The sequence below is a fragment of the Rutilus rutilus genome (genome assembly GCF_951802725.1).
Source record: "Rutilus rutilus genome assembly, chromosome: 11".
Taxonomy (NCBI): Eukaryota; Metazoa; Chordata; class Actinopteri; order Cypriniformes; family Leuciscidae; genus Rutilus; species Rutilus rutilus.
This window is the reverse complement of record NC_140216.1, coordinates 19547002-19560236: the sequence shown is the minus strand read 5'-3', so window position 1 is coordinate 19560236 and position 13235 is coordinate 19547002. Positions and strand designations below refer to the sequence as shown.

Genomic DNA, 13235 nt, shown 5'->3' with positions numbered 1-13235 from the left:
ATATAGAATGCAGCACAAGGAACTCTTATATATTTAATTTAATAAAACATCCATGTAATGTTTTTAAAATCACAGTAAAACAAAGGTATGAAGACATCTGTCTATCAGAGACCTTCACAAACTATGGTGTAAAACAAAATTCAGTGCATCAGTGTACACCGATTTACCAGCATATTACTTGTATCACTATTGTTTGAAGGAAAAAAAACAAACAGGTTAATCTCCCTAAGTGTGGTGTTTTATGACTACTGAAGGTGTCACATCCTTAGAGCATTACATCCTTGGATGTTTGACACCTAGAGCCCAGCCTCCTGAATTTGGTATTTAAACAAGATTTTAGGATAGTAATTAAATAAATAAAACAGACATTCTACAACTCTAGTGTTACAATGGCTACTCCAAAAACTCCTGAAACATCTAGAGAGATGTGCGTAACACCGACAAGAACAGCAACAGCTGAACAGGACTGACCAGTTAACAAGCTTAAACAGTTGAAGACCTTCACTATCTACGCCAGAAAATTAGTTTGACAGAGTTTCTCCATGAAGATGAAGATTTTGTGAAACAGGACTTTCTGATGTCTGATGATCGTGTAGGAAGATTTGTGTTTGAAAAGGGGTCACACACACACAGTCAAACTCTACACTATGGAACCTTACAAAGATTATACATCGAATGTCCTTATCTGCTTTCGACTGCCATAGACTTGCCATTTTTCTACACCCCAAAAAAATGGAGATTTTATTGGTATTGGTGGGGAGGGAATTGGTCCTTTTTTCAACTGGGATGGCACAACACCCGATGTGTGGTACGTGTCAAAGCAGCGATGAGTCTCACTCTGGAATAGGACAGTAACGTTCATGCTCATCAGAATGCTGCAAAATGAGTCTATATTTTCAGTGGAGCGACAAACACACCATTTTCACAACAATAGACAAAGCTGTTAAAGTTGAGTTGAATTTATTTTGAGCATTGCTAAAAGATCAATTAGTATTTAATCATGGTGATGGGTGTGAATATGTATTGAATAGGGCTGTGTTACAGCAAACCTGAAGATTTGTTCATTGTACTCTATTTGTACAATGATATTGTATTGTATTGAGTTGCATCTGTTTCTGTTACTTGTCCCCATCTCTGTGTTCCTTGCAATATGTTGAAGTGTTTTTGTTTAATAAAACTGTGATTGGATCCAATTTCCCTTGCTTCTAAGCATCTCTGATACAGACATGATAATGTTTTATTCAGATTGTGGAATACTGTTTAAAAGTGTTTGTATATTTTTGAAAAACATTTAAAGTATTATCGATCAGTGCTGTTATATACAACATTGAGTTTTATTTTTACTCAAGACAATTTAATATGACAATGTCACCTAAAAGTCTTTAACTGAACCATCATAACATAACTTCATCTTAACATTATCATAGAAGTTAACAAAGTCTGCACAGAATGAAATTCCAACCTACTATCTCAATGCATGTTATGAATCTTTTTGTGAACAATTCACCAGAGCAAAAGGTTTTTTTTTTTTTTTTTACCTCCTAAAGAATCAGGGTCGCAAGTTGTGTAATAGTTACTTTTTTATATGAGCTCAGACATGGTCACAAAAGAATAACAAGTTAAGTGACTCAACCTTTTATTTCATGCACATACAATATTGAATATATATCCATACATTGAAGTAGTAAAGAAAATGATAAAAATGGCATTACATACAAACAATAAAATAATAATACTAGTGCCACGCATAGATCTGTTACAAACATACACATAAACAACATCTATCTCGTCACTACATCCACACATCACATCCAGAACATTTCTGAGGATTACACAGGTTGTTTGCTGTAAAAACACATGCTTGTCACATCAGGCCATGAATTTGTCAGGCTTCTGACCGCATCCATTTCATTTTTGAGATTTGTTACACGTTTGGTTTCCTCCGCACAACCGTTATTCTAATCACATGCACCATCGATAATGTCGTGCATCAAGCCAACCATCTTGTTTCTAAAAGAATCTTTAAACATACAGATCTATGCGTGGCACTAGTATTATTATTTTATTGTTTGTATGTAATGCCATTTTTATCATTTTCTTTACTACTTCAATGTATGGATATATATTCAATATTGTATGTGCATGAAATAAAAGGTTGAGTCACTTAACTTGTTATTCTTTTGTGACCATGTCTGAGCTCATATAAAAAAGTAACTATTACACAACTTGCGACCCTGATTCTTTAGGAGGTGAAAAAAAAAGAAAAAAAAACCTTTTGCTCTGGTGAATTGTTCACAAAAAGATCCATAACATGCATTGAGATAGTAGGTTGGAATTTCATTCTGTGCAGACTTTGTTAACTTCTATGATAATGTTAAGATGAAGTTATGTTATGATGGTTCAGTTAAAGACTTTTAGGTGACATTGTCATATTAAATTGTCTTGAGTAAAAATAAAACTCAATGTTGTATATAACAGCACAGATCGATAATACTTTAAATGTTTTTCAAAAATATACAAACACTTTTAAACAGTATTCCACAATCTGAATAAAACATTATCATGTCTGTATCAGAGATGCTTAGAAGCAAGGGAAATTGGATCCAATCACAGTTTTATTAAACAAAAACACTTCAACATATTGCAAGGAACACAGAGATGGGGACAAGTAACAGAAACAGATGCAACTCAATGCAATACAATATCATTGTACAAATAGAGTACAATGAACAAATCTTCAGGTTTGCTGTAACACAGCCCTATTCAATACATATTCACACCCATCACCATGATTAAATACTAATTGATCTTTTAGCAATGCTCAAAATAAATTTAACTCAACTTTAACAGCTTTGTCTATTGTTGTGAAAATGGTGTGTTTGTCGCTCCACTGAAAATATAGACTCATTTTGCAGCATTCTGATGAGCATGAACGTTACTGTCCTATTCCAGAGTGAGACTCATCGCTGCTTTGACACGTACCACACATCGGGTGTTGTGCCATCCCAGTTGAAAAAAGGACCAATTCCCTCCCCACCAATACCAATAAAATCTCCATTTTTTTGGGGTGTAGAAAAATGGCAAGTCTATGGCAGTCGAAAGCAGATAAGGACATTCGATGTATAATCTTTGTAAGGTTCCATAGCGTAGAGTTTGACTGTGTGTGTGTGACCCCTTTTCAAACACAAATCTTCCTACACGATCATCAGACATCAGAAAGTCCTGTTTCACAAAATCTTCATCTTCATGGAGAAACTCTGTCAAACTAATTTTCTGGCGTAGATAGTGAAGGTCTTCAACTGTTTAAGCTTGTTAACTGGTCAGTCCTGTTCAGCTGTTGCTGTTCTTGTCGGTGTTACGCACATCTCTCTAGATGTTTCAGGAGTTTTTGGAGTAGCCATTGTAACACTAGAGTTGTAGAATGTCTGTTTTATTTATTTAATTACTATCCTAAAATCTTGTTTAAATACCAAATTCAGGAGGCTGGGCTCTAGGTGTCAAACATCCAAGGATGTAATGCTCTAAGGATGTGACACCTTCAGTAGTCATAAAACACCACACTTAGGGAGATTAACCTGTTTGTTTTTTTTCCTTCAAACAATAGTGATACAAGTAATATGCTGGTAAATCGGTGTACACTGATGCACTGAATTTTGTTTTACACCATAGTTTGTGAAGGTCTCTGATAGACAGATGTCTTCATACCTTTGTTTTACTGTGATTTTAAAAACATTACATGGATGTTTTATTAAATTAAATATATAAGAGTTCCTTGTGCTGCATTCTATATCCACATACCACCCCAAAATTCATGGGAGCATTGTCTTATTTTAACAAGGAGAAGCCGAGAACACCTAGAGCTCACTAAAATTACAGCAGATTAGAGGAAACAGTTGTTTTTCAAAGTTGCTTTGCAAAGTGTAAGGAAAACAGACACACACACACACACACACACAACTGTGCAATCACATGGTAAATAAAATCAAAGTAGCATGAAAATACAATAAAATAAAATCCCCCCAAATGTCTCCAAACTGTTACATGCTACAATGAAACTTTGAAACAATGGAACTTTGCAACAATGAAACACACTACAATGAAAACATTGTGACTTGTGAGAACACTAATGGCGCTTTTCCACTGCATGGTACGGCACGGTTCGGCTCGGTACGGTTCGACTCGGCGCGGAACGGTTCGGCTCGCTTCGCTTTTCCACTGCGTGGTACGACTCGACTCGGTACGGCACGGTTCGGTTCGCTTTAGCTCGGTTGCTTTTCCATTGCAGTTAGTACCGCTTCAAAATGGGTGGGACTGATCGTTATAGTTGCCGCCTCTACTGCCATGACATCATTGTAAACGCGCCACATTTCAAACGCACAACACAGGGGATGGTGCTCTTGATTCTCGGCATGTGGATGTTTTTAAATTAAACGTTCTTATAATGGTTTACTATATGGAATGAAAATTCTTAACGTGTAATTAAACGTTGCGTTCATATTCTGGGCTCATCTGATTTTTTGTACATAGCATAGCCTACTTTGTTATGATTTTAGTATCATAATGATTAATAAATGCACGCACAATTATCCGTGAACTTGATTTGAGCAAATGCCTTTCAACTTGTGTGTGCAAAATTCAGAATTAAATGAATGTGCAGCAATCTTTACAAATAGAGAGTCTAGGCCTAATGTACTGTTTTAGCCTACTGCCATTGAAAAAGCGCATTTAGTTAATGTTATGTTATTTTTTTCCATCTGCCTATGTTGATTATGAAAAGTGAACAGCACGAGTAGAGAGACATGGAGCGAGTCAGACATAATTTTGACCACTTCATTAAGTTTTGTTTTGTAGAAAACATTTCTTTAAAGTGAATTTCGTTTTGTATAAATTGTATCTTCATTTTAATAATTTTTTCATCAAACAATTGCCTGGATTGAATAAGATGCAAAATAGACAATTTAATCATTGAGGCGCCCGAGCGGTCACTTGCATTGTACGTTAACTGGAGCGCATCTCATCCTCAAATACACAAAGCTTGAAATGTCTTTAAACGAAATAATTCAAAACAAAAAGAAATAGGCTACTCTCTTATGTAATCCATTATGTGCATTTCTCTCTATAGGCGCGTTTACTACGAATATGGCGATCGTCAACTTCATCTTTGCCATGCACAGACACTGACAGAAAACACTTTTATAAATAAAAATCAGTGCACGCGTTTTAATAAAATTAAAACTTTAATTGTGATCATTAAAATAATTGAATATTAAATATTTTGTGGCCAAGGTTTGCTCATTTATTAATAGTATATATATATAGGCTTTAAATAGGCCTAATTTTATTAAATTGAACAAGCGCAAAATTCAGCATTCAATCAAATATTCAAAAAGACTTAATAATAATAATGTTATTTCAACATAATATCTCGTTATTTCGACATAATGTGCGTGCAACAAGCAAGATGTGCGTTTGTAAATCCGGGGACGCGTGCAGTGATTTTTATTTATAAAATAGTGTTTTCTGTCTGTGCATGGCAAAGATGAAGTTGACGATCGCCATATTCGTAGTAAACGCGCCTATAGAGAGAAATAACATTATTATTATTAAGTCTTTTTGAATATTTGATTGAATGCTGAATTTTGCGCTTGTTCAATTTAATAAAATTAAAACTTTAATTGTAATCATTAAAATAATTGAATATTAAATATTTTGTGGCCAAGTTTTGCTCATTTATTAATAATATATATATATATATATATATACACACACACATATGTGTGTGTGTGCCCTCAGCACATATGCGTTAAAAATTATCCGGCGCCGCCCCTGACTGCAAGAAACAGTTTACAAGAAACTTTTTAACTGCAAGACACTACAGCGTTGGCTGTTGTCTACTGGCTATTTAAATCTAGCGGGTTTGTCTCGTGCATGGTCTCGTGTCGCAAATACAATGACACTGGTAGTGACGATTCTGTCTGACCAATCAGTGATCTTCAGTGTTTTCACGTCACATTTTAGTACCGGTACGGTACGCTTGGAACCTCAACAGAGGTGGTACCATTTAAAGCGAGCCGAAGCGAGCCGTACCGTACCGTACCATGCAGTGGAAATGCGCCATAAGCGTGCCGTACCGAACCGAGCCGTACCGTACCATGCAGTGGAAAAGCGCCAAAGCGTGCCGTACCGAACCGAACCGTACCGTACCATGCAGTGGAAAAGCGCCATAACACTGTTAAACATGCAGGACAATAACTGTTCCAATTCAACTCTGATGTGACTGAGCTTGTTTCACATAATAAATGATCACAGTAATAAACAGTTCACATGCATTTGCTAGCTAACTATTAAAATTTACAATATGCTAAAACATTTTGGTGTTCTGCTGTTGAGAACAAAAACTGCATGTTTTCATTAAAAAGGAGAACAAAATGCTGAGACATAAAACACAAGTTCTGTTTTCTGGATCAAACCTAGAAGACAGATGCCTAAAACACTGGTGTCAAAGTATTGGTGTGTACAGAATAATAAAATAAAAAAAGGCATGAATCATCTCACCTTTCACTTAAAATTGCTACTTATCAACTGTAATTAATTTACTTAACAGTTGTTTAGAGACATAGACAAAAGAAACTGTGTATCTATGACTGTGCTGTGAAATGCAGAGTTTTAAGTGTAATAGTTATAAATGTTTGAAGTGTAATGGTTGAATGGGTAACAGAAAAAGGGCATAACTCACTTTTCATGTTGGGATCGTTGTGTCTTGCGATCCCACAGAGTAGACAGACCAGAAAGATTTCCTAAAAGAAATGTCATTTGTTTAGTCTCAACCAGTGTCATGTAGAAGGACTGACATTAAATTCTCAAAATGCTGCATTTGTTCATGTTTTCATTCTTCCTATGAACATATTTGACCACGCTCAGAGAGTAGTACAAAAGACTGTACAAAAACAGAGAAACTAAATGTAAAGCGTGACATCGTTTAGTGGAAAAATATAATTTTACATACTGTATCGACATAAACGTTCACAATAGACCAGGAGAGAGGAATTCTGTATTCTTTATGGCTAATTGTCTCTTTTCCTATATGCCTTACACAAATTGACCTTGCATTTACTTTTGTGCAAACATAATTCCTGTATAACGATTATGTTTGAATGTTATCTATAGTCTTTACAAGGACGTGTAACTTTATAGTTCTTAATGTGTTTGCATTACAACAGTGTGGCATAGTTCCTCTAACAAATCTGACAGAAGAGCAAAAAAAAAAAATTTACAAAGATTTTTACCACATGTAGTAACTTTATTTGAGTCAAAGAAGAAGGTTGATAACAATTGAAAAACTATAATCTTTAATGTTAAGCGGGTTGTTGAAACAAACTATTCTGCGGACGTTAAACAACTTAATATAATATTAAGTATAAAATAATATAATATGGAATACTGGTTTGTCAAAAAGAGAAAGTTCAGTCATGTATTTAAAAAGCCTCTTAAATGAAAGGCCTGCGTTCATCACACACGTTTTCCCATGTGTGGAATAGCATGAACTTACATCGGTTTGTCTTCGCCTAAAACAAAACACAGATCAACAAACAAAGAAATGTGAACAGTGTCATCTCAACAAGATGACTAAATCTAGTGGAGTAATAAAGAGTCATTTGCGAAACCATATTTACAAACGTGTAACAAACTAACAAATTGTTCATCATTTGAGTTTTCTACATTCTGTATGCATCATAAATGATGTTTGTATGGCGTAACTTATTTTCTTAGTGATTTGGGGTCTTGAATTTACATGGTGAATTTCTACACACGTAATTTTTTTTATTTTATCTGCAGGGTTTGCCAGCCTCAATCTTAAATGAAAGTGCAGTTCTCAGTGTAATAGTCAGATGTGATTCAGTTGTAACAGATTAAGTGTAAAACAGCATAACTTACTTTTCGTGTTGATGCTTTGTGTAATCCGAAATCATAGATACTGTAGCTGTAAAGTTGCACTAAAAGAAATATCAATTTAGTCAAACACTCTCAAACAGAAAGACTTTCACTTAAATTCTTAATTTGCATTTATTCCTATAAACACTGAATGTTGACAGTTCCCAAAGAAGAGTCCAACAAACAAAATAGTGCTATCTGAATAAAGTGACTAACACTAGTGGAGTGATAAAAACATCACTTACAAAACAAAATGTACAAACTTTCACAATTGCTCACGAATGGATTTTGTGTATTTATTATAAATGTTACTTTTTAATGTACACTGTAAAAAATTTGTAACACTCCCAAATCAAAAATTTCAATTGACCGATAACATCTAAATTTTTCAATTGGCCCAAGTGAAATTCTGTAAATTCTAAAATTAAATGTACAGATTTTCACTTGGGCCAATTGAAAAATTTAGATGTTATCGGTCAATTGAAATTTTTGATTTGGGAGTGTTACAAATTTTTTACAGTGTATGCTGAGCCCTCTTTTCTTACTGATTTGGTCTTTTGAATTTTACAGATATTTCGGACACACATATAGTAACCCTGTATAAAGATTATGTTTGTAAGTTAGTCACGAGTGTGAAACTTTGCCCTGACAAAATATGATAGCGTGTAAAAATACACACACAGAGTTTAGCACAACTATTTACACAGACACACACACACACAAATATATATAACTATATATTGTGTCGCTTTAATAGAACCATAGAACCTTGATATTACCTAATCTTTTTTTTTTAAGCTCTTCTCTTTAATTTTGTGCTTGATGTTGTGAAGTGCTAGTGACTTCCATGATATTTTCTATCATGAAGCTTTGTCTGGATCACTCAACACAAAGTATTGTGTTCTGAAAGATTAGATTTCTTGAATATTGCATGTTTGCACTGAAACATGGAATCAACATGTATCCCTTGTGGTTGTTACACACCTCAGCTATAATTTGAAATGTAGGTTTGTCAAAAGAAAAAAGGTTCAGTTATACATTTAAACAGTTTTCTAAGTGAAAATTGTGTTTTACTCATGTGAGGAAACTGTTTGGCTACAGTTCTAATAAAAGATGCTGGTCATCAGTCTGTTTAAAAAAATAAAATAAAGTAAAAGTTTTATTTAAAGAAAAGGGGCAACTTTCATTGCTTTTTGTGGCAAAAAAAAAAAAAAAAAGTATAAATGTTTGAATGTTTAAAATCCCTATGCATTTTATTTTACCCAGAATTTAAGTAAAAATATGTAATTTGTTGTTTTGCAACACACACACACACACACACACACACACACACACACACACACACACACACACACAGTATGGGCAGGGTTAAAAACTAAAACATTTTCTGTAAAAAATACTAAAATAACAAAAGTAACAAACAAATTTATATACACTAAAAAGATGTTTTTGTGTGCGAGCCCAGAGAATCACCAGAAAGCTTTTGATGAAGTGTCATTCTTTAAACATCTAGCCTAAGCAACTGTCGTAAAACCATTAACAAACCCCATTTAGGATGCACTCTTCCCCCGCCAGTTCCACTCGTAAACACCTTCACTGTGAGTTAGATAAATGTTTTGATTCTTTGTATTTTTTAACACTGATCCTATTGGCATCAGGAAACAGATACAGATGTTCTAGAAAAAAAACATCAACAACTACACCTTTTCTTATTGAGAAGAATATAGTATGGGGTGTGTGGGTATAGGACTCTTTGGCTTGATGAACGTGTCTGATTCTTTGTCTTAGGCATTAACATAAACCTATAGTTCAGCTACTACTGAGGTGCTCACACACACACACACACACACACACACACACACACACACACACACACACACACACACACACACACAGTTGTTCTTAAAACATCTCCAGACATATTATTTTAATGAATATAGCCAGTGTTTTGTAGGTGTAATGGTATTCCTGAATGTCTTGACTCAAATATTTCTGACTCAATTAACATATAGGCTACCCTATTGATCAACCAGCAAAGATTTTGACACTCAGGGTGTCAACATTGCGTAATACTTGCTTGGGTGAATTTCACCCCCAACAATCAAAGGAAAATACAATCAGCAACAGTTTACCCCCAACAGACTGGAAGGAGCCAGTTACCCAGGAAGCAAATCTCACCAAGCTTGACACCGTAAATCAGAGACCCTGTTTTCGACACATGGATTCCCTGTCAATCATGAGTGACAGGCGGTCATAAATCAATCAAATATCAACCCAAAAGTGACACATGGTATATGTTAATACTACTTACAAATTTCAAATTTTTCTTTCAGTTCAACCTATAATGGTCTAATTAACATTATACCATGCTAACATTACAAAACCTGTTTTTTGATATTTTGAATGCAAAGCAAAACTCAAATAAGAATAGACAAAACACAGATAATAAACAATTCTGTACTTTATTTAACGATCACCTAAACATCATCTTGCTGTAAACAGGACAAAGCAAAGAAAAAAGGAAGAAAGAATTGTGTTAGTGACTTTACTTTTCGTCTTCAATTGCATTAAAAAAAACTCCTCATTTATAAGTCGCTTTGGATAAAAGCGTCTGCTAAATGAATAAATGTAAAATGTAATGTAAATGCATAAGGTAAAATAATTACTTTCTGGTAATTCCTTCTTTATTCCTTCTTTTTGCAATCGCTCTGTCAAATTCCTCGACTTCACTAAAATAAAAGATGAATGCCATTGTCAAAAATATTGTGTAATAATAAATAAAAAATTTTTTTGCAAATGCAAATTACAAGCATACCTAGGGAGAAAAGGTCCAGACCGGTAATTAAAAAAAGGTCAAAAGGTAAATCTGATTAAATAATTAATGATGACATTCTTTGATATTAACACACTTAATGTATTTAATTGGTCTACTTTAATGTCAACTAATTTTAATCACATTTTTACAATGGCTTGTCTACAAAAAGTCCAAGGTTAAAGGCTACATTAGCTATCAAAATATTTTCGGGGAAAAAAGGCGAAAAAACATACATTAACGGCTCAAATTTTGTTACAAACTTGTCTTTACAAATATTAAATGGACTATTCATATGTTGGTGTATCGATGAGCTATAAAGTAGTTTGATTAAAAAAGAAATCGAATTAGTTTGATTCGCTAAATAAAATTGACGATACTCACGTTTCGGCTTAAGTTCTTCAAATGTTTAACCGATCCAATTTGATAGGAGGCGCTGTCTCGAAAAACGAGGGGTCTGAGAATGCGGGACTCTGGGTGCGGGACTGTAGATGCAGGCTCCGAGTCTGCAGCTTCATACTACTCGCGGGAGGCAGCGAGAGCGAGAGACAACAGCGACCGAGTTCCATTACCACAGCGATATTTTTCAGCGATAAGTCTCTCGCTCTCGCTGCCTCCCGCTCTCGCTGTCAGATCACCGGAAGTTTTCACCGGAAGTACTGGCCCACACACTCAAGTTCGAAAATTGCATGTCCAGTGTGTCCTTCATTAGGTAAGAACATTGGCGGCTGTTCTGGTTCTACATCAGGCTCAGGTCCATCAAAATTGTCATCAAGAGGGACATGATGCCTGGTGGCGATGTTATGCAAAACAATACAGGTAGGGATTATGTTGCATGCCACCTTGGGTTGTACTCGCAAGTAGTTAAGACATGCAAACCGTCTCTTCAGGACTCGCGTTCAATGGCACATCTTGTTTTTCAATGTGAAGAGTTGAAGCGTGTCTGTTCAGGTGTGTTTGCAACTGGAAAAGGGGTCATTAGCCATGGTAGGAGTGTATACGTGCTGTCTCCCTATACTATGCCATTTGGTCGGTGGGATTGAAGCTCTCTGTATAGTGCACTCTCTCTTAGAATACGTGCATCATGAACAGACCCTGGCCATTTCACAACACAGTTGGTTATTATGAGGTTGGCGTTGCCCACAAGTTGGATGTTGATGCTGTGCCTCCCCTTTCGATTGACATAGTCCCACACCCTTTCACAAGGTGCTTGGGTAATGCACATGAGTACAATCAATAGCACCAATAGTGCTAGGCATGTTCCCCATTTGAAAAAACTTGTGCTTAGTCTGAGCTGTCTGGTCATCCTTGGGAAAGGAAACAAATTGATTGATCAGACTGCCCAGTGCTACTTACATAGCCTTCACCACATTACTCACAGTTGCTTTTCTCACTCTCATATTGTCAACAATTACTTGGTAGAAAGTCCCACATGCGTAAAAGCGCAGAGCAATTAAGCACTGTTCCTCCACAGTGATCTGCAATGTATTTAATGTCATCTCTCCCAAAGCGAAACCGTGCATACAGTTCTTCTGATGTGTATTGCTCGAGTGGTTTGGCACGCTCAGCATGCACCCTTTGATGGTACCTTCTCCTACGGTAACGATGAACAATACCTGCCATGTGGATGCCTCTGTAGGCTAAGAGAAATGGGTGCAAAGACATGATGTGTTTGAATGGTGTCACCCATTAATCAGCAATTGGTGTAAGCCTAATTGAGCACAAGCCAAAGCAATCATGCTCAAGGCTTTTAAGATCAGTGTTGGCTACACCAAAGAGTTGGAACCATGGATTCAAAACGGCCTAATTTCCCTTTGGCAGAAACCTGTGTTTCTGGAGGGTGTTTGGGCCAATTTTGCCTCGATAGTAGGAGGTTTCAGCTCTGCAAAGGGTGGAGAAGTAACCAAAAAAGGAAAACACAACATTTGGGAGAACATAACCAATCATGTCAATGCCATGGGGTCTGGCCAAAAGATGACCAAAAACAAGTTATGTTGCGATGGAAGAACCTTAGGGCCAAGGCAACGAAAGACCTTACTGAAGCCAAGAACTCCCAAACAGGTAACAAGCCATATAAGAGGGGTGATTTCACTGATATGGTCCTTGATATGATAGGAGGAGAAAAATCAGAGGCTCTGCATGGCATTGAAGGCATAGAAGCAGATGGAGAGGCCACAATTACAGAGACTAGGACTTCAGAAGAATGCGAGCAAAATTCTCCTGCAGAGGAAATGTTTGTCCCGGACTTGACTACAGTTATAGAGGAGGAAGATCCCCAGTGGATGTAATGAAGACAGTCCAAGACGTTCCTACAAGAAAAGGCAAACGTTCCTCAACTACAAACCAGGATGGTGACAGCTATAAGTTTTTTCTGAAACAGGAAACCGAAAGAGCAGAAGTACAAATTGAACTGGGCAAAGAACAAATCTTGCTTACCCAACTGCAGCAGAAAAAAGTGCAGATGGAGATACATCTCCTAAAGGCAGAGATG

General features: G+C 36.0%; 1 pseudogene across 1 annotated transcript; it reads right to left on the bottom strand.

Moving 5' to 3' along the window:
• Positions 1-11391: 11391 nt before the first annotated feature.
• On the bottom strand, positions 11392-12367 carry LOC311300117 (putative nuclease HARBI1; annotated as a pseudogene). The gene has a single exon. The product of its transcript is annotated as a putative nuclease HARBI1 (transcript).
• Positions 12368-13235: the final 868 nt, after the last annotated feature.